This window comes from Cyprinus carpio, chromosome B8 (genome assembly GCF_018340385.1).
Source record: "Cyprinus carpio isolate SPL01 chromosome B8, ASM1834038v1, whole genome shotgun sequence".
Taxonomy (NCBI): domain Eukaryota; kingdom Metazoa; phylum Chordata; class Actinopteri; order Cypriniformes; family Cyprinidae; genus Cyprinus; species Cyprinus carpio.
Genome location: NC_056604.1, coordinates 16,645,845 through 16,669,343, shown reverse-complemented (window position 1 = coordinate 16,669,343; position 23,499 = coordinate 16,645,845). Strand labels below are relative to the sequence as shown.

At 36.9% G+C, this 23,499-nt stretch overlaps 1 long non-coding RNA gene across 1 annotated transcript; it reads left to right on the top strand.

Moving 5' to 3' along the window:
* Positions 1-1,622: 1,622 nt before the first annotated feature.
* LOC109093303 lies at positions 1,623-18,285 on the top strand. Its single transcript, XR_006155451.1, has 3 exons — positions 1,623-5,236; positions 5,807-5,875; positions 18,031-18,285. It is a non-coding gene; the product is annotated as an uncharacterized LOC109093303 (long non-coding RNA).
* The last annotated feature ends 5,214 nt before the right edge of the window (positions 18,286-23,499 follow it).

The following is a 23,499-nucleotide window of genomic DNA, read 5'->3' as shown; positions in this document are numbered from 1 at the left end:
TTGAATATGACGAAACAAAGGCTGCCACAAATAGCAAAGCCCCCGCACTCGCCACACATTTAATTACCACTGACAACTGTATAGCGGATTTGTAATTGGAGATTTTTTCAGTGTAATAGGCTCTCGTTCGCTCTCTCTCTCCTGCCCTTACCACTCCAGTGCTCTAATTGTAATCTTTCCATCAGAGGAAAAGAACACAGCGGGGCGCCTTTGCTTCTCTTGATGATATCTCCGATTGTTCATTTAAATTCAAATTTGGCCAGAAAAAGGGTAATTAGTTGTATTAATAACCCGAAATGACTCGCTTGGTCGGGAGATGAGATGGCTTTTGTTTAGGTGAGATCGGGTGGATATCGGCAGCCCGCTGTGTGAGATGGAGGCCTTATTGGTGAAACAGGCTGGTGATATGAATAAACTTTGATTATACAACACGAGGTCGTCGCCCCCCATCTTAACACATTTGGCAGTCCTCTGGCCGTGTTATTGTCGTTTATCCGTTTGTAAACAAAGGTTCTTGGGGGTTTGCTGATTTGATTGTGCATGCTGGATTTGGGAATGGGTTTTGTCTGATGCAACTGTGTTACATATTGATGTCAGATTGTTGCATGAAGATCTAAACAGCCTGAGGGCCAAGCCCAGATGGCACTGAAATCACAGATCATCAGTCCAGTGAGGCTCACACATGACTACACGCACTCACACAAACACAGACTATTCAGTCAGGATTTTTTTTTTTTAATGTTATGCTTGTTTTATTCACATGGTTTGTGATTCACATGCAGTTGCAAGCTTTATGGGTCAGCTACCTTTAACATAGGCTACCTTATGTATGTAATATACCCAATATGTGACCTTGAACCACAAAACCAGTCATAAGGGTTAATTTTTTTAATCTGATGGTGCAAAAAATCAAAGTCCTTAGCAATGCAATGATATATTTGCTCTAGGAAAATTACAAAATATCTTCATGGAACACGACCATTAATTAATATCCTAATGATTTTTGGCATAAAAGAAAAATCGATCATTTTGACCCATACAATTTATTTTTGGCTATTGCTACAAATATACCCCAGCGACTTAAGACTGGTTTTGTGCTCCATGCTCACATATATCACATATGTATGGTGCAATGGCAAGTTGTTAATACCATTGTCTTTACCCTGTTGTACCTGGGGGAAAAGACTGAGTAGTGTTTGTGTGTGTGTGTGTGTGTGTGTGTGTGTGTGTGTGTGTGTGTGAGGGGTGATTCCTTTCTTTTTTGGTGTGTGTGTGACATGATTAACTACATGGGTTCTTGCAAAGTTTTTTAATAATAGTAATACTACTACTAATAATAATATAGCTGTAATTCAATTTTTTGGCTATATTAATAAGGAAATAAAATTAAAATAATAAATCATTTTAGTTAATTATAGCTTATTATATACTTTTTTTTTTAATTTCTTAACCTTTTTTGACATTTAAAACCACCCAGACTTTGACTATGCACTGTGCAAAAAAAAATTATTGATTTTTTTTTTTTTTTTTTACCACCCAGACTTTGACTGCACTGTACAAAAAAAAATTATATGTATATAATAAAAATATATATATATAGTTATTATTTTTATTTTATTTGATTGCACTCTATTTGAAATTTATATGGTGTAATTTCAGCCTCGGAGTGTGAAAGTTTAATGACCACATGTACCATTATGAAGCTGCGCTAGGTTGCTCTGAACTAAAGTCATAATAATTATGCGATTGATAGAATAATGTCAGTAAATGTGCGGACATTAATAGGGCTGAGTTGGTGTGGTTCTCGCAGTGACCGCCAGATGGCAGCCGCGCCATTTGCGACCAGCGCTTCTGCTGTTCCTGAAACAAAGAACACATTCAGATACTGTAGCTAAAACACACACCATTTTGTGAAACCTTCCTTTAAAATAGTCTACGTAATTTAGAAAATCAGTAATGCTGATAAAAAATACAAATAAATGTCTGCAAGATGGTACGTTCAGATACAAACGCATAATAATCCAAAATAACGTGGCTGAATTATTATTATGTATGAACTTGTTCTCATTAGCAGGGTTATGTTTATAAAATTTTAATTCTCATATGTTTAAAAACCACAATGTAAGATTTTTCAGATTACATTTAAAAATTATAATAGAATTTTGTTAAAGGCTACTCTAAAATCTAAAGTTTTACTTTTCAATTAATTCTTAATAAAATCATTCACAACTGTTTTAACATTCATTGAAACCATATTAAAATAAAAGTGGGAGCTCGTGGCTCTCATATAACTGTACTTTTGATAAATATTTCTGGTCTAGGCTCAAGAGTAGCTTCATATGAGCTAAAAGTAGATCTAAAAAAAACATTGTACAGCGTAAATAAGTTTAACAATTAACTATAAGTTTATGCTCTTGAAAATCACAACCCTTTCTTTGCTCCAGTTTTCTCAAAGTGCTTTTTGGAAATAAGTTTACCATCAGTCTACACTATTAAATAACTGCTAATTTAAAGGCAACATTAACCAATGCACATAATCGATAACCAACACAATGGCATTCTCATAATCTCAGCTGGTTATTATTCAGTCAATCAGATTACACATTACACAATTCTGCTGATGCCCACAGGTACCGCATGCAATTGTAATGCAATGAAAAAGTCACTGGCTTTTACCTTCCCATAAGCATGCTTGCATAAATTCATTTGCTCTGTCTGTCCACACACAATAAAAGTTCTAACACAACCGCAGCATTATAGAAGCATTAGAAGATGAGGAAAAAACCCATCCCTACACAGGCGAGAACAAACAAAACAAGGCAGCAGCATGTCAATTAAATTAAAGGGGGAAGCTAAATGAACAAAACGTCAAATGCACATATTAAAGCTAAATGAAATAGCCCCGAGGAGCCTGCGAGACGTGCAGATTAGAGCTCAGGAGGATCCGCAGAGATGTAAATAATGAAACCCAGCTCAACCTGCACACGCTGGGATTGCAGCATGGACACGAGAGACGTTCAGCATCCAAACTAAACACCAAAAAAACAGGCTATTCAGCTCCAAACATGTTGTTCATCTAGAAATGAGTTGAGCTGGCTGCCTAAATTGTGTTAGTGAAAAGCATGACCAGCACAACGGGACTGTGCTGTGCGTTAAAAACCTGAGGATGTGAGTCTTTAATGCAGAAGATAAGCTTATTATACGATATGGCTTATGGAAGATTAATACCATCGGCATAAAAAATGTGGCATTTTAAAGATCTTGTAAGAATATTAGGTGTTTCAGCTCCTAAGGACTGTCTCGTAATATAGCACAGAATTGTTTTTATGTCCTGTTTTCTTGCTGTTAGCAGAGTATATACTCTTTAAAGTCAACTTGTCATTCACAATTTTACATGCGTAATGTGACATATTTAACAGAGTGAAACAGGATCTTGAAAAAAAAAAATGTAGGGTGGGATTTTTATTGTTATTTTATTAACCCAGTAGTTCTCAGCAATTAGGACTCCAGTACAATATTTGAAGGTCATTCTATCACAGCATATATTCACCTCTGATACTTTGACTGTAATAAAAAATAAATAAATCAGATTAAATCTGTTCAGTGCTGAACATCTTTATTTTTTTAGTGTTTTTAAAAAGCATTTTAATTAAGATTGTTAATATAATCTACACAATATTAAGGGTTTTGTTATAATTATCATCATCCTGACCTGGAACTACTGATAAAAATTAGCTATCCTTAATCTGGCTGCTTTTATGTTTTATTAATTTGTATCGTCCCTGATTTAAAAAAAAAAAAAAAACTGAGGTTACAAAGGTTTGCCGAGGCCCCCTGAGAATCACTGTAATCAGTATAAAACTGTTGATCTGATGGCAAAACAGAATAGAATTTGCTTAAATAAGGCCTAAATAGCTGTTTGAGTGTTATCCAATAGCCTGCATGGCCTAAGTGATGTCTTCATAAAAGGAAAGTCGTTTCAGAGTATGAGCAAGATATTTGATTTTAATTAAAGGTAAACCATTTACTTTGGAACACAAAAGATTGTATTTTGAGAAAAGTCTCAGTGTTTATTGTTATTTTTTTTAAAATAAAGAATGTCAAAAGGGTTCAGGGTTATTTTGGACCCTATATTGATTTCAAGTGCATGGCCAAAAAACATTCTTTGAAATGTATTTTGCAGTAAACCTGGTCAGTTTACTAAAGCAGATATTTACTTTATTCTGTGGAACACAAAAGAACATTTTGAGAAATGTCTCAGCATTTTTTTTGTCCGTTAGAGTCAGTGTCGTTTTAGACCCTGTTGACTTTCAGTGTAAGGCCAGAAGCGTTTTCGAAATATCTTATTTTGTGTTCTGCAGAGAGAAGAAAGACATTCATACAGCCGGGTTTGAAGTGACAATTTTTAAGGTGAACTGTGCCTTTAAGATCACTTTATGTTAGTGTTCACCTCAGCCTATAGAATGCTCATCTCAGATGTTGATATATTTCATCTGAGACGTCTCTAAAGTCCACCAGCACGATCAATCAGACATGCATCATCTGTAGCCAATGGCTCCCTCCGAGTGAGAGCGATCTGGCCTAAGTGTGTATGCTTGACGCCTGCTTTGCTGATTTCTGTCAGCGTTAATATGAGAAATGAGCTCTGAGCTGTGCCACTGATGTGCCTGAGGAAACTAAATTGACGGGCACACAGTTTTCCGGTTTCAGATGGGGCCTCCGTAGCTTCTTCTGCACTGATGTGACTGCTCTCAGTCATGCTGCCTTGTCCCTCAAGCAACAGGTGACAGAAGTTACAAGCAAATGTGTCTTTGGCCATGGCGGCCCTCCTATGAGGACCTGACCCAGGGCAGGCTGTCTGGCAACATGCCCGATGGAGAAGTGAGCTGTCTCGACTCAGAGGATGTCAAGTCACGTCTTCATCGGAGAAGAGTTTAATCCATGTTTGAGAAAAAAAAAAAGTTGTCATGGCTGAAGAGATCTGATCTCAGAACAGAGACAGATTATTGGTAGGAAGCTTTTTGTAATTTTCTTACAGTAATAGATAGCCTTAAAGCATTTGTTGTTGTTTGTTAAAACTAAAAATGATGAATATTATCATACAATTATTGTTGTAGACCAATTCTGGTCTCTCATTCTCTCTTTTGCTCTATAGGGTTGTGTGTCTGTGTGGTGTGTGATCTGTTTTGGTTAAGGATGGAATGGCGCCAGAGAGCAGGCTACTAGGAATGAAAAGGTACATTATATGATAACTTTTACTGTAAAAGAAGGTAATGTTTTGATTGACTATAGCAAAGCAACACTGAGCCTGAAACTGTATTATAAATCATTTTTGTATATACTATGCCTTCTTATGCTCACCAAGGATGCATTTATATAATCAAAAATACAGTAAAATAGTAAAATGTATGTGTTCTTTGATGAATAGAAAGAACAAAAGAACAACATTATTTGAAATAGAAATCGTTTTGTCTTTACTGTCACTTTTGATCATTTTTAATGCAAAAAATATCTTTGAACGATAGTGTTTATATTTGTTATGAGCAGCACAGGTTATTTCGTAAAATTCCAGTGTTGTGAAATGTTGCAGTTATAAAGTTACAAGCCAACTGGCAAATATTTATTTATTTAGCTAAAATGATTTGTTTTCTATAACTGCCAAGGCCTTGTCTATTGGCCGTGCTGCTATTAAAGCTATGCTGCAGGGTGAAATGTAACATTTTAAACTTCACAAAACTATTACTAAATATTTATATTTTATGTAACAAACCTGTGAGTAATTCAATGTTTTGTCGGTGTGTTTCAGACCGCTGCTATTCTGAAACTTAGTTTGAATTACATCCTGCAACTTATGTGTGTCATCAAATCCTGCCAGGTGAGAGTTCCTGTTCCCCATCTCTCCTTTTTTTAGATGCCCTAGTTCTTTTTCCTCCCTCCATTTCTCTCTTCTTCTCCCCTGGTTGCCTGGAGTATGCCCTGCAGGTATTTAACACAGGCCTGACTTTTCTGCTGCGCAATGCTGTTTTACAGGGCACAGGCATTAAACAGGGCTGGTCCTGGCTTCCCTGCCCTGCTTGTCAGCCCAGCAGGCTAACAAAGGTGAATTTGCTCTATATTAAAGAGGCTCTTGTAGAAAAAGTGCTGTGTGATAGTGGCACCGCAACACTCGGTCCAGTGTCCCGCTGACCGTTAATGCCCCGGCACTTAGTCTTACAAGCAGGGCTGCTAAACAAAACCAGGTAACACATACACACCTAAAAAATAAAAGTTCTTTATTGGCTTTGATGGTTCAATGAAGAACCTTTAACAATGATGCCATTAAAGAACCAGTTTTTGGTTCCCCAAAGAACTTTTCAGTGAACTGTTTTTTAAGGAAACATTTTTTCTTACTTTGGAATATTTACTAATCTAAATAACCTTTTTTTATGCACCATAAAGAACCTTTTGTAGAATAGAAATAATTATCATCAAACCATTAAAACCAGTAAAGAACTTTTATTTATAAGAGTGTAAAAAGTTATACTCTTAAAAAAAATATAGGTTCCAAGAGTTTTTTTTTTTTCCCTCAGCAATGCAATAGTAAAACCATTTTGGGAACTGAGATCTCTCTGACCCTCCCATAGACAGCAATGATATTACCACGATCAACGCACAGAAACAGCAACAGGGGTTCAACCGTGATTTTACCAAGCTATGACAATACTTTTTGTGCGCAAAGAAAACAATAATAACATAATTTATTCAGCAGTTCTTCTCCCCGATTTACTATCTTCCACCATTTTGGAGAGTACCCCAGAACGTAAACAACATAATGAGCGTTGTTTATGTTCAGCATGCGCGCACTGTCTACTGAACATAAAAAAACGCTGATTCAGCGTTCAGCGAAAATGCGCGCATGCTGCTGAATCACATTGACTATATTACTGATGTCCTTGCTAAGTTTCTGTGCGTTGATCGTGGTAATATCATTGCTGTCTATGGAGGGTCAGAGAGCTCTCAGATTCCATCAAGAATATCTTAATTTGTGTTCTGAAGATGAACGAAAGTCTTTAGTGTTTGGAACGACATGAGGGTGAGTAATTAATGACAGTATTTCCATTTTTGGGTGAACTAACCCTTTAAATGTCCTAATTGAACTATGGCCTAATCCTGGCTTAGTGTTTTATATCAAAACCATATGTGGCATTGCTTAATAGGGTTTTTTTTTCCACCTTATGAATTTATTTGAAATACAGATCTTTTGTAATATTATAATTTATTTACTGTCACTTTCGATCAATTTAATGCATACTTGCTGAAGAAAAGTATTAATTTCTTTAAAAAAAGTAAAGTACTTAGTACTGTAAAACAAAACTGGACAACACATATTTCATATCTAAACCATGGATTGCACCATGGGTACTCTCACTTTTAAATAAATTAAATGCATCCTTGCTGAATACAACTAATAGCCTAATTTCTTAAAAAAAAAAAAAAAAAAGTAGTGCTTAGTACTGCAAAACAAAACCGGACAACGATTTTTACCAAAGTTTGTTTCCATGTCATGATGGACACTTCATTCGCAAACATCCATGCGCGTAAACGCAACTAAGCGGGTTGTAGATTGCATGTCATTTCAGGAGACACTGTGCTAAGATTAATACACTATGCTTGTCAACCTGTTTAGCAGGGAGGCCATTTAAATTGAATATTGTCATGGATATAGAAAAATACCATTCCACAGAAGCCCAATGAGGTAATTCGATTAGGCTTCTAAAATGGGAAATCTAACATGAACTAGCTCACAACTCATACAAATCTGATTTAAAAAGACATTAATAGAGAGGCCTAATGGGAAAAATGGCAATTAAGCATTGATTGCCCTGAAATGAATGTTCTGAGTGTTATAGAAGAGATGTGTGTGTATGTTTGTGCGTGTATGTTCCCGAAGCAACCGACCTGAGTGTGTGACCTCGGCCCTATATGACACACAAGCCTCCACAGGCCTCTCTCTCTCTCTCTCTCTCTCTCTCTCTCTCTCTCTCTCTCTCTCTCACACACACAGCTATAGCTGCTCGCCCATGGAGGGGATGACAATGCTATATATTAACTGAGGGTTTTCAGAAATAATAATAATAACAATAAAAAAATACCTCTCCACCATATCTCTCCCACTCCATCCGGCCCCCCGCTGTCAGACTACATTAAGAGGTGCATGCAGAGAAAGAGCGAATGAGAGAGAGAGGCTGCAATGGAAGAGACGAGACACCATCTCATCTCACCTGAAGGCAGCAACAATTTCGCTCCATTGTAACAAGGTGCAGCCTAAACTGATAAATTGCAGATTAAATGACGGCCACACTTCACTTGCTCTCTCCCATCACGCATACACACACGCACACACACGATGCCCTGCTTAATTTCACATGTTTCTGCTATTCGCTACCTTCTTGGCCTGTCAATTCTACCTAATAGCAAGAGGCACTAAAACACCAGGGCCTGACAGACTCAGATCAAGAATGATGAACATCTCTTAGCAGTGAGAGACACGTTTCCTCAGTCCTGACTTCGCCGGATGGCTGAAACTTCTTATGCAGGAATCTGCTCATAGAAGAGCTCCAGCTGACGAGGGCCGTGTCGACACGTCTGGGTTATGAAAAGCAGCAGAGAACGTCAGACAAATTAGTTTTAGTGATATTATAGTCTCAGGCTGTGGCTAATGCTGTATTAAGGCAAAGTTATGTTTTGTGGAACAGAAGGCATGAGGATGAGGGTTTCTGAACTTTTCCATGCCAAGGGCCCAAACTATACCCACAAATATACGGGCAGCTTTTTAATTTCATGTATTCACTGTGTCAGAGAGGAAATAATCATGATCTGATCATGATTTTTGTAGTGTTTTAAGGGAAAAGAAAACATAATTAAAAAAATAAAATAAAATATATATAATATATAATATGTCATAATTCCAACTTAGACACAGCATTAGCTTACATTTAGGTAATTATACAGTACTCTTATGGTATTTATTAATACTTACAGTTAGCTTTTATTTTTATATTTTTAGTTTTCATTTTGTTTACTTTTGTCATATTTATTAGTTTTTGTTTTTCAATCTAAAAATGTAGAATGGATAATAGAATCTAGCTTTCATTTTTTTCAGCTAGTTGCCACCTTTTTTGTTTTTTAAGTTTACATATTCATCTAATATTTTTATTGTTGTTTATTTCAGCTTTATTTCAATGAAAATATTTTTAATAGAATTTTTGTTAACAATACTGACACAAACACACACATACACATAGTCCTATTTTCACATTCACAACCCCATATTGGACCCCAATTTAATTTGGAGTCCTTTATTTTTAATCTAGCAAACAGAATCTTCACTTGATTACAAAAACAAGACCAGGATGTCATTTGGAAGATGTCATTTTTTTTTTTTTTTTTAGTTTTTGCTCATCAACAATAAATCACGGAAATGTGATGACATTCAGCAAATGTTTTGCACTATTTATAAAATATATATTATAAAATAATAATAATAACTATTAAAAAATGAATTGTTTTCAAAGTATGTAATTTTTGGATGTTAAAACACTTTCACTTAACCCAGCATTATGCACAAAGTAAGCCAAATAAGCCATTTGTAGTATGCCTCCCCTGAAAAAAAGTGTCTGATCTACAGATCTCTGAGGTGTTTTCAAAACATCATTCTGTTTGTTTCAGCATCCCGACCAGCCCAGCACAGCAACAGTGGCTAACCAATGGTGTGCGTTTTGGGTGGGGCTATTTGTTTGACTGACCAATGACAGATAGTGTGAGTGTTTAGGAAACCTGTTTGAAAACATTCTACTTCTGCACACTTTACATTTAAGATGTTTACTGGATATTCTTTTGATGCTTAAATAGCTCAAAACTTTATTTTAGACAGTGACTTTTTCTAGAAACTAGTTAATCACAATAGCAATGCTACCCTTCCTTCAGCATTTGCTGTTTTAGTCAAAGATGTTCTCACTTTTAAAGAGTTTCTACCGCTAATATGAGGCTAACTTCCTATACAGGCCTCAAAATATTCCACCATTTTCAAAAATCGTATCTAAACTAATGGAGGAAAGACACAATTCTCATTTCCACAAGTCTGTCTAAGCCCCCACCCCTAAAACTAGAAAAAAGTGCAGGAAGACATGAAACAGGGTCATTAAAAACCAAAACAGTGAGTAGATGCTTGTCTTCCATGGGTAGATTTGTATTGTATATTCTAATTTTACTGCCTAAATTAGAGAAATAAGCATTCCCATGTAAATTTATTCATGGTGAAGGAGAGGGAGTCTTAGGGGGGTGCACTAAGATCTGCCAGATAATGCATAATTTCAGAGCTGAGACCCTCATTTCTGCATCAAGCCCCTGCCGTAGAGCCTGGTCATTAAATGCTAAAATAATGGCAACCTCGCAGCTTCCTCAGCCTAATTGCCTCCTTCTCTAGCACTGCATTCTCAAGACAATAATGATGTAGTGTGCCTGTAGCACCAGCCTTTCTATTAATAAGATTGTATTTCTAAGTGCGCTGGATGACGCCAACGTCTTTGAAGTTCAATGCCGTGTGTGTGTGTGCATGTGTGAGAACAAGAAGTGACTGCCGTTTTCATGTTTAACGCATGGCGCTTTAGCGCATATTGTGCTCGCCGTTCTTTACTGTAGCGGCCAAGGATTTCATCCCTGATCGTCTTGATGCAGGAGGGCAATCAAAGAAGAAAAGTTCTCATTAATAAAGCGTTATGTCCGCTTGTTTGGGCTTGTTGGGTTGTGGTGGTGGATCAAGACTAAGCGTGTGGCATTTTAAAGAAATTCACCCCCACTTTTTTAATTGGCGTGGTTTAAGGAGAGTGGTGTGTGCATTTCAAAGCGAGATCATTGCGTTTGAGTTATTTTCGTGGATGAGCAGTTTTTCTCTTTCCTCCAAGTGTGGCCGTAATTAAGCTTTCTATATGCCTTTAAGCTTACAGGCTAACATGATTAGCAACGTACAATCAAAAAATAAAGGTTTCATCAGAGCCAAGAACCATTTTTAGTTTCTACAAAGTCCTTTTCAGTGATCAGTTCTTAAAAGAACCTATGTGGGAAGAACTTTTTAATAATCTAAAGAATCCTTTTCCATTACAAAGAGCTGAGAATTCCCAAACATACACTCTAAAAAACACTGGGTTAAAAACAATCCAATTTGGGTTGTTATTAACCCAAGGGCTGGGTAAATATAGGTCAGAACCCATCTTGGGTTAATTTTTACCCAGCAAATTGGGTTGTATATTTAACCCAGCATAAGGGGTTGATTTAACCCAGCTATGGTTTATTCATTTTTACTACTTTACTAGCTTATTTTTTACTTCATACATTAAATAATGTTTACAGATTAACTTAAATCCTCTAAACGTTTCTAAAATACTCAACACAACCACTGGTTTGCATGATAACTTCCTTTATTTTCCTTTATTTATCATTTATAGCATTGTTTATATCGTTTTTAATAGGCTATACATATTGCCCATATTTAAACACATTAAAAGTAAAAAATTAAATGTTAAAAAGAAGAAATTTACGTGTTATTAACCAGTCTCTGTTATTCCGTAACTGAGTTGCGCCGCGCTGGTTCTCGTGCCCGGGCTGGAGTCGTGTTCGGCGGGGAACTGCTCACGGCTGAGGCCGCCCCCCTGCGTTTCACTCATAGCCAAAATATACTTGCATTGTCTTTATAACCTGCCCAAAACAAACAGTAAACATTTCTGAGAAAATATTTTAACATCCAAAGTATTTGTATTCTGTATCTTTATGAATAAAATTGTTTATTTTATGCAAAGCATCAGGCTTTTCCATCACGCGAAAAGATTGCGACACTCGTAAAAGGTGATTCATACCGCGCACCTGTATGTAGCTCTGCATAAAATTGAAAAATATACAGCACATTAACAATTTTATAGATAAAATAAAATGTATACAAACCTGTATTTTACCGATGAATGCATCAATTCGATGGCGCTTACAACTGCTCTCTCTAGAAGAGAACACAAAATCCCCGCTATAAATAACTCAACCGCTGGGTTACGTTTGACCCTGGATCTGAGTAATACAAAAACTACCCAAACATTGGGTTGTTACATTTGACCCAGGAGCTGGGTAACACAAAATCTACCCAAACACTGAAAAAATAACCCCCCCCAAAAAAAAATTACCCAAAAGGCTCAATCCAGCATTTGGGTAAAAAAAAATAACCCCAGATTTTTTAGAGTGTAGATGCCAAAAAAGTACCTTTATTTTTATTTCTAAGTGTAACTCACCAATTTTACCATTGAAAGTGCACATTACACTATTAAAATATAATGGTTCTTTATTGGCATTGATGGTTCCATGAAGAACCTTTAATATCCATGAAAACTTTTCATTGCATATAAAGTCCTTTATAGTTGAAAAAGGTTCTTTAGATGATCAAAATGTTCTTTGCAAAAAAAAAAAAAAAAAAACAAAAAAAACATTTATTTTAAGACTTCTTTAAAGAACCATCTCTTCCTTACCTTTTTATAATTTGAAGAACCTTCTTTCACTACAAAGAACCTTTTGTGAAACGAAAAAGTTCTTCAGATGTTAAAAGTTCTTTATGGAACCATTTAGTTAAAGAGGTTCTTCTATGTCACCGTGAAGCAACTTTATTTTTAAGAGCCTATTCAAATCCTTTGCTGGCTCTCTGGAATGCTTTTTAATAATGTTGATTTGGTTGATTGTTGGTTGGCTCAAAACTGAGGTTCTCTACATCAAGGTCGGTTCTCACGTAAACTTGTGCACAAATGTTTATAAACTCCCTATTTGTGACGGCCATAATGGCTTCGGAGTTAACACTCAAAGCTCTTCCCCTCGCACTCAGGCTCAGAGGAGTCTTTCCACAGGGCACTTAAGGCTTTATCTGGCCGTTGAGGGGAACCTCAAGTGGTTTTGACGGCATTGACTACTTTAAGCACCCTCTCAGCGCTCACTCTCTCTGAAACATTTAGCCTCTGCTCATCCTCTCGCATCCTTAAAAGCTGAAATTAATGACAGGAGCTCAGCCGCTCATTTATAATTGCTTCATTATACGGCCGTGTTCTCCTGACAATAATGGTGTTTGTGGTGTATTTCTAATTATGTGGCATTTTTTGCGCTCGTTATCAAGGACTTCAGGTTTCCTCTAATTGCACAGAAAATAATGACTGCCTCTGCCTTAGCCTCGTCTGCTCGCTTGCTAGTCGTGTCTCTATTGGATTGCATCACAAACAGTCTCTCCGTGTCGCTGGAGTCACGTGAGGACGGCCACAAATGCCCAGACGTCACTTCTAGGTGGCTTCAGCTGTCCTCTTTTGGCCCTCTGGTTCACAGCAGTGACTTTCAAGAAAGATTCTGGCAGTGTTTATCAAAGGGATTTATTGTACATGTATCATCTATCATTCTAGCTATCTATAGAACGCTCTGTCTGTCTCTGTCTGTCTGTCTATCTATCTATCTATCTATCTATCTATCTATCTATCTATCTATCTATCTATCTATCTATCTATCTATCTATCTATCTATCTATCTATCTATCAGTCTGTCTGTCTGTCTGTCTGTCTGTCTGTCGGTCGTTCTATTATTCTATCATTCTGTTATTCTTTCTATCTTTCTTTCTATAGAACTCTGTCTGTCTATCTGTCAGTCTATCTATCTATCTATCTATCTGTCTGTCTGTCTGTCTGTCTGTCGGTCGTTCTATTATTCTATCATTCTTTCTGTTATTCTTTCTATCTTTCTTTCTATAGAACTCTGTCTGTCTGTCTGTCTGTCTGTCTATCTATCTATCTATCTATCTATCTATCTATCTATCTATCTATCTATCTCTGTCTGTCTGTCTGTCTGTCATTCTATTATTCTGTCATTCTTTCTATTATTCTTTCTATCTTTCTATACAAATCCTGTCTGTTTGTCATCTATCTATCTATCTGTCTGTCTTTCTGTCTGTCTGTCAATATCCATCCATCCATCCATCCATCCATCCATCCATCCATCCATCCATCCATCCATCCATCCATCCAGTTATAAAAAAAATAACTCCCACACTCCGAGGGAAGTGACATGCTGCACACGGCACTTCAGCACAAAACATCGCTCTGCCCAGCAGGATAAGAAAATTTCAAACTAAATGAAAACAAACAAACACAAAAATCATAATTATATCCAATAAGGCCCCTGAGGAGATAATCTCACCACCCGATGAGTACGAGCGATGACATTTGATGATGCATCCCGCTTAATAATCTGTTGCAGTGATGATGATAGCATCACCAATAAAGTCTTCTTTAGATAGAAACTTAATTCAACTGCAGGAGATTAAAAACCTGCGCTTAACGCCCACTGCGCTCAGCTGTTCCTTCTCTCCGTGTTACATCGATGGATATGGATAATGCCATTATAATAATTAAAGTGTGTCATGAGCTGAACAAGCCTCGCTGTTTGGAGTGGTGTGTAATGGTGACCACCACTGGTACTTCCATTTGGGAAAGAAATCCATTTACGTCTGAAACAAATAATAAAACACCAGGAGCATTAGAGTCAGTTTTATTCCTCGGTTTAAAGAAAGACGAAAGCAAGTCTAACTGTTACTCTCTCTTTCTTCCTACCTCTCTCTCTCTCTTCTCTTTTTTTGGATTCTGCTGTTGCAGCATCTACCTCCACCACAGCAGGAGCCCTCAGAGGCGGACTTAATTAGTTGCTAAGAGAAAGCCGGCTCTAGCGTGGAGCCGCTAGTTCTGAACAGATCCAAGTTCTACTGTGAACTTTGCTAATTATCAGGTACTCTGTAATTTCCCCTCTCCCATGTGGCCCCTGACAAAGAGCTGCTAGAATAGAGGGAACAATTAGATGAAAATGATGCATAGATGTCGAGAGGGGGTGAAAAGCGAATGGGTATATTTCATTTTCCACTCTGAATAAGCTCGGCTGCCCAGCGAGCGCTCATTGTTTTAAAGTCATGAATGAGATCCGAAGGAGACATTATAATGCATTGGATTTTCGACTTAAATGCACATCTGAAAGCAGCATGGCTCGTTTTGCCAATGATACAATGATGAAACTTATTTTAGCATTTAGCACATACTTAAAGATAAGTCCGTAGCAGATGATGTAATTATGATATCATATTATTTTTACCACTCATATTCCAGTTAAATAAGGACACTTTAGCATACTTTTAAAAGAGTACACATTATGGAAATATTTTACTGTAGAATAATATACTTTAGGTTAAATTGAATGTAATGGTTTTGAACACTTAATTACATGTTTTTGTGGGGGTTTTTTTTGCAGTTAAATAAAAATGTATTATATTAAGTTATATTTGTTGCCATGCTTTTTGACCCACTTAAGTAGGATTTTAAGTACATTTTTATATGTTATTTTATAATTACTTCTATTGTCTTTGAAATATAGTCATGGTGAATGTATTTACAAGCATTTCTGGTAACTAAAATACTTAATGTGCAAAAAAATTAAATAATGACATTGACATGCAAAATATAAAATATAGAATTTCTATTGATACTTATGCGTCATGTATTTAAATATACTGTACATGTAAATATGTATGATGAAGTTGCATTTTATTACAATTAAAATATATTTTTAAAGAAATGTAATATCAAATAATGCACTACAGTAAAATTTATAATAACATAACAGTACTTGACATATAACATATCAAAAAGTGTTCTACTTTAAAAGATTATTAAGGCATAATTATTAATTTAAAGTAAACCTTTTTACATTATTACAAAGTGCACTTTTTAAAAAATGTGTTTTGAAAAAAAGTCATGAATTGCCCTTATTTCAGTAAAATTATATGAAAGTTAAAAGTATAAAAATAAATTTTCAAGATTTAAATACACATTTCAAGAGTAGCATGTTAGCTGCAATGTTAGCTCATCTGGTAGCACATGATGATAGCAATGTAACTTCGCTGTTAGTCACTTTGGATGGAAAATTGTCTGAGAAATGTGAAAGCAAAAGAATGTGCATTAGCAAATGGCTTTGAATGGCTTTGTGCATGTTCATTTTTGTGATCTATTATGGAAGAGGTGTGACATGATCAGATCAGGATTCAGGCATTTGCCAGGACATTTATGAGGACATTGCCATCTGCATTAACCCATTAATATATTGAAATGCCAAGAGTGCCAGGATAAGATTTCTGTTCTGTCTTTTAAATAGACACCCGGTGTCACTTCATGCCAGTTTGGTAATGGTCTTTGCTTCTTGAGTGGCCTTTAAAGTTCAGTGTGTCAACATCACAAGCCATTTCAAAGTCTTTAGCATTATCATGGAAAAAATATGTGATCGTTTAACACCCAAGGGGATCCTGATAATAGCAGGACACCCTATCAGATAAAGGAAGCGTGTGTGAGAGAGAGAGAGAGAAAAGACTCAAATAATTATTTAATTATAACTATTCAACAGTAAGTTCTGGTCCTCAAATCTTAGTGGTTGAGTGTTGTTATGATACAGTCCAAAAACACTGGTTGTATCACTCTGAATCACTGATTTAGTCTAGTGAATCAATTTGCTTGGTTGATTCATTTACATGAACAGATTCACAAAAATGATTCTCATATTCAAGTCCCTGTATTATGTTCTATGTTTGGAATTGGTTATGTAAATTACGGTGTTTTATTTACAACCTAACTTTACCTGGTCAGGTTACCCGCTCCCAAAATCATCATTAGCCAACTATTGTTGCAAATTCTGTCATTATCAACATAGTTCAATGATTCAGTGTTTCCCAAAACTATAGTTCAAAGGAACACTCACAAACGCCATTGCAAACCTACATGGTTGGAACCACAGCTCTCGACCTGTGTTTAGAAGCAGTTAGTTGTTAGTATAGACTTAAATAAATTATGCTCATGGGCAAAATAAGCAAGCTTATATGCAGTACAATCTATATCTTCCATTCTATTAAAATATATGTATTTTAATATATTTGAACATGTCCTCAATAAGCTCCATTTTTGCAAAGTGTGGAGGGAACCCCAAAGTATGACATAAGAGGGAACCCACGATGACTCAAACATTAAATATGACAGGGAACAAAAAAATATTAAAGTCGTCGTCAGGTGCCATGTTCAATACAGCAGCATCTTAGAGAACTCGAAACAATTCATTAGCAGGTATTACTCCACCACATGCACATGACGTCATTAATGACGGAACTATATTGTTGAACTAATGTGGTTCAAACTGCATGCGACCGTGTTTGGGAAACAGTCGTGACTAGCTAGTTTGTTTCCACAACAATGCATTGTACTATGGTGGTTAATCAGCGAGTTACGTTGTTGTACGGGAAACGCACCCCTGTTCCTGTCCATGTGTTGCTTTCATGACACAAGCTTGATTGTTCAGCTTCTCCTGTAACTATTAGTGGAGAGGGAAAATTTTTTACTCAGAAATTGCTAGTAAATTTCACAAATAATTACGAAGAAACGGCAAGTAACAAGTTTTGAAGCAGAAGATAGTACTTTCTTGTAAAACATACTCCAATAATCTTTGTTTAAACACTTTTTACAGTTTTCTATAAAAACAATATCGCACTATAATGCACACTACGCTTATTAGCCTTTGTCACAACCATCATCACACAAGTTCCTTCTCCCTCAAGACCTCTTAAAACCAAACAAGTTTTGGTCCTGCTAAACATTCATTACCCTCCACTGGTAGGCGTCTGAAGTCGGTTGTTTTTAAGATGCAAGTTTCTCTTTCTCCCCAAACCCCTCCACCCCCTGCATGCTCTATCTCTCCTGTCCACCCTGTCGCTACAGAGTCTCCGTGTCAGTGATACCAGGGGAAAAACTTTTAACATGCACGCCAGAGAGCTTGCAGAAAAGAATCCACTTCTACCACACTGCCTTTAATTGTCCCTCAGAGACCAGTTGAATTGGAATCTAAGTGGAAAAGCAGTCTAACTCTCCATCCCTCTGTCTCTCTTTCTTCTCTCCGTCTCTCTAGGGTGGTGGTGCGCAAGATGGAGGAAGGAGTGGCAGTTTGTTTTGGGGCCTGCGACGTGGCTGTCTTTATATTGTTGCGGGAGCCCGGTCTTTTCCTGTTCTTCGGCACTCTCTCGCTCTCTTCCTCTCAGCTCCAGACTGTTGGGCTTTATTAACCCTCCTAAGCACGGGGGACCTAAGGGAGGTCAGACATCGGTCGTTAAAAATCTATTGTGACTCGTCGGGAAAATGAATAAATGAGCACATTATTCCCCCCTTCGTGTTCCGCGCTGTTTGTCTAATCAAGTGCGAGCGGCGGGCGAAGTCAAGCGGGGCTGACGCGCACATTTTATTTAAGTTTTTTGGTCTGTCAGAGGAGCTTAGAGGTGTAATGAAGAAAGGAGCGGTGATTTGAAATATAATCCCATTACCCTGATGAAATTACAAAGACGGTGAGAGTTCACAAATCACACGCTGTGTTTTCTATCAGCAGTGATGCCCCTGTTGAGGTGGTGGCACCCAATGGAAACCGGCACAGCCAATGAGAAGTGACAGCACTGTAACAGCACAGAGACTGCAGAGCAGGGGAGGAAAGCGGGCGTCTGGATCCCTCTGCACCTCACGCTGGTGCTGCGTTTAGCTTATCTCACTCGCTGAGGTCTTCACACCGACCACTTTCATGGCAGGCTGTGTTTGTTTAAAAAATCCACTTCAGTGCCATATTAAGATGCCTTTAAATAAAGACTAAATGTTATATGTAGGCTGCACTTTGTGATAAATATATTTAAAATATATAATGAAAATATTGAATTATAATAATAATAATGACAAATTGTTATAAGACCTCTTTTTATATTATAAACTATAAAAAATACTCAAAATTTTTCACAAAAAAAAATTTTTAATTAAAAAATGTATTTTCTATAACTTTTTCAATTCTTGAAACCAAACAAGCTGAGGCTTTTTCACATATCTAGGTTTTGTAAGAACATAGGAATCCTGGTTCTTTAAAGACAAATGTTGTTGAGGGGTGAAATAAAATAAGAAGTATTTTGAATTTGAGTGGTTTTAGCTTATTTTAGTTAATTCATTGATTAATTCATGAGACTTCTTGAAGCCCCTTTGAACCCCTGGTTTAGAAGCGCTGCTTTAGAAACATAACTGGGGTTTCATTTATTAATATTCATGCATAAATATTTTTACTTTGTGTACAAAATGTGCTCACATGAACAGGTGTATTCTTTCAGAACTAATTAAATTAAAATTACCTGATTTTTTACTTATTTTTAGGATGGTCAAGTGTTTATTCAAAGGGCTATGCTACAAAAGAGTTAAAACTATATTTTTCTCACAGTAATGACTGAAATTATTTGTTTATTTCATTATTTTAGATTATCATAGTCATAAATGTCATGATTTATATTTGTATCATGGAATTTAATAGTTTAAGATTGAAAGTATACATAAAAGGTGTTTAAAAGTAGCAAAACTGGTCATTACTTTTTTTTTTTAAGTCACATAAAAATTAATAAGACCGATCTCTTGGCCAACTGTTAGTTCGTTGAACTAGTTTTTAAGTCTTAACATAATGGCTGTATTTATGCAGCTGGGCCATGATTGTGATAAAAATCAACCCCTGGGGCATGAAAGTGCTTGAAGTAAAAGAAACCCTCAAGTTTAAATTCACTGACTCAACATGCAGTAATTACTGTATTAAAATGCTCCCACACAAATACATGTGTACATACAGTTAGTGACCCAATGTGTGCAGAAATAAAGATACGTCAAACCCAGTGACCATGTTGGCGAGACATCTGTGTGGTAATGGAAAGATTATGTGCGTCCTCTCTCAGGTACTTGCTGTGTAATCTCACAGTTCAATCTGAGGCAATCCCAGCGAAGTGGGTATTGTATTATTTGTGAGCGTGGAATCCACATACCCTCTTTGATTTTCCAATTTGATAAGGCCAATGCGAGCTATTCATTCCTCAGGAAATAAAATACAGTCACATTCCGGAGGGTGTGGGGGGTAAATATTATCTTTCAGAGTTCCCCTGTCTGTTCTTTCTCAGAGTTTCTAGTTTAATTGGTTGCCTCACGCGCCCTTTAGGAGAACATTACAGAGGGCTAATAATGCTCAAATCTACATCTGCCTATAAAATGCTAGCCATTTTTAACACTAATGAAGTCAATAGTGTCTTGGTGGGTGTGAAGCAGTGAGTGTGCACATGAAATGTGGATTAGGCTACGGTGCAAGAGTACGGCGTGCCGCAGATTGCCCTTTCTCAGAATAGAGTTGTATGGAGGTTATTTGTGTCTAATTGGTGTGGTGGAATGATAATGACTTGACTGAAATGCCCTTTTAAGCATCGCAAGCTCACACGTTGCTTCTCCATTGCCCCGGCGCTAGTGACTTATTGACCACACGAACACGTTTCAGGACTATAATGTGGAAACTTCTTCAATAATTGCATTATGTATTGCAGCTGTCTCCAATTAGGCCCAACTGTACATTACTGATGAATGTTGAATTTTCGAGTCCTACATAATGCAACTAGTTGCAACACTTGACCGCATGTGGAAAGCAGACCAAGCGACATTCATAATGAGCATTGCCAAAAGAATATTTGTGCTTAAAGAGACACTCTGAAAGCCAAATCTCAACTTATTGGCTTGTTACTGACCAGTCAAGTTTGAAACTTGATTCGCTCCTCTATTGCGTGCATGCGACAGCTAATCATGTGCATGGGAGAAGTATAGAACAATATTTGGCTGGAAGCCTTAAGAGGCCATTTATTATTATTACTTTTCTTTCTTGTTTTGATAACAACTTCATTTTCCTGTGATCTTGACATGACGTTATATTTTTATGATCACAACATCATTTTCTCATGATCTTGAGATAAAAGTTGTTTTCTCATTATCACAGCCTAATTTTCTCGTAATCTTGCCATGACAAAAGTTGTTTTCCCACAGCAGTACTAACTGTAGACTAACCAAATGAAATAATAAAATACTGTATAAATAAAGCATTCAGGCTGTCATCAAAACATAAGTCTATTTTGATCAGATGTCATACATATAATGGTCAGATAGCCTATCCTATATGATGAATAAAACGATTTAGAGTAGTTTTCTGATAGCACTCCGCCTGCGCTTGCTGTGTTGAATGCTCTGTTGTCAAACTATTTAAACATAATCAAACAGCAACTGTAAAATAAAAACAATCACAAGAAAATTAAAGGGTTATTTTACCCCAAAATTAACATTTTGTCATTAATTACTCACCCTCATATCGTTCCAAAGACGTATGACCTTTGTTCATCTTTGGAACATGAACAAAGATAGTTTTTGATGAAATTCTAGAGCTTTTTGACCCTGCATAGACAACAATGTAACTGACATGTTCAAGGCCCAGAAAAGACATCGTTAAAATAGTCCATGTGACATCAGTGGTTCAACCATAATGTTATGAAGCTACAAGAATGCTTTTTGTGTGCAAAGAAAAGAAAAACAAGGACTTTATGACTTTATTCAACAATTTCTTCTCTTCCGTGTCAGTCTTCACAGTGCGTTCAAGAGAGTACCACAAATGCATGCGTGTGGTGTTGCTGATGCAGGAACCAGATGCGCTGTGCCTTGTTTACAAGCAGAGGAGGATGCATGCTGAACATAAAATGGTCTTCAGAAACATCGATTTTGATGGAGAGGATGACTTGCAATTTTTTTGCCCAGTCTTACTTATTCAAACCAGAATATACAGACAATGAACTAAGAGAGATGGACATTCTACATCAGAACACCGGCTGCTGCATCAGCAGCACCACGCGCATGCGTTGTTGTACTGCGTGATGAAGACTGACATAAAAGAAAATAAATTTGTTTTCTTTGTGCACAGAAAGTATTCTTGTAGATTGTTTTATTGTAGGTTGATAAAATTGATGTTGGGTGGACTATTTTAATGATGTCCTTACTACTACAGGGTACAAAAGTCATTCGGGTTTGACATGAGGGTGAGTAAATAATAACAGATAACTTTTAATAATTTATGGGTGAACTATACCTTTAAGTTATCAAGAAAACAGCTTTTGTTGACAAGATCACAAGAAAAATTTCAAGTTGTGATCACGAGAATACAACTTATGCCAAGATGATGAAAAAAATAAGTTCATTAACAAGAAAGAAATATAATAATAATACAAGAATTCTTAAGGCTTCCTTGGCTCCTTTTTGCACAATATATCTTGATGGTTTGTTCCCTTATTTAGTTTAGATTATCATAGTTATCATTATCAATTTTATAATGGATTTGAATATTTTAAGATTGAAAAAAATTACTCGTTTATTTACTTTAAGACTGATCATAACTTTAAGTCAGTTGCATTAAAACTTAGATTGGTATAAAAAATATACTGATTATACTTTGGCTAACTGCTAGTTCACAAACTAGTTCTTAAAACTTAACGTAATGGTTGTATTTATGCAACTGGCCCTTGACTGTAATAAAAATCAACCCCTACGACATAAACGTGCCTGAAGTCGAAGAAACACAAAAGTTTGAATTTAACGAAACTTTAACACACTGACCAATCAAATTTGAAACTCACGCAATCCTGCACTCGATCTGATCATCTATTCCATGCACGCGACAGCTCGTCATGTGTATGGGAGCAGATTGCACAGAAAAAATACTTTGCTTTCCCCTCTGCCCAGTGGAAAACATGGCTGTCATGTGCCCGTCCACGCTCATCTCCATGCTCAGCTTGCCCGGGCGCCTTTATTCAAAGTGACAGTACAAGGGCTGGGGACCCTCTCCTCTGGCACCCCGGCTCCAGGCCTGCCCATGCGTCTCTGCGGCAGCACATTAATTCTAATAAAGCCTCGCTTTAGTGGACGAGAATCCCGCATGGGGGGTGGGGTGGGGTTGCGGAGAGGGGGGCCAGCAGGAGTGGTATAAATACACACTTTAATGAAGGGAGGACATGGGCGCAGGTGGCACGGCTGGGCAGGTGGCACCTCACGCCCTCGGGCTCCTGGGCGACACCGCTGTTGCGGCGTGCCCCGCTCTGGGGGGTTGAAGTGGTGGAGATTGCATTTTAATTACCAACCACTTCTTCTCTGTCCTTTACAGGGGTCACAGCCTGAGTGTGCCTCTTGGAGTTGAAGGTGGGAGATGCAGCATAGGTAAAGTTTATGAATGTTTACAGGTATTAATGTATTAATTTATGTATAAGGTCTGTGTGAGATCATATGAGACTCTGTAAGAAGCTATAATAAGGTTCAACATAGATAATTAATTAATGCTTTTGTATTAATAAACTTATAAGGTTTGTATAAAGCAATAATTAACCCAAAAATTCAATTGTATTTTAGAGCTGAATGAGCTAGTCACTTTTTATCATCTATGAAAAAATATTTTTCAGTTTATGCTGTAAAACTGAATTTTGCATTATTTTTGTTCCGGTGACAGGGAAATTGTTTAGATAATTTT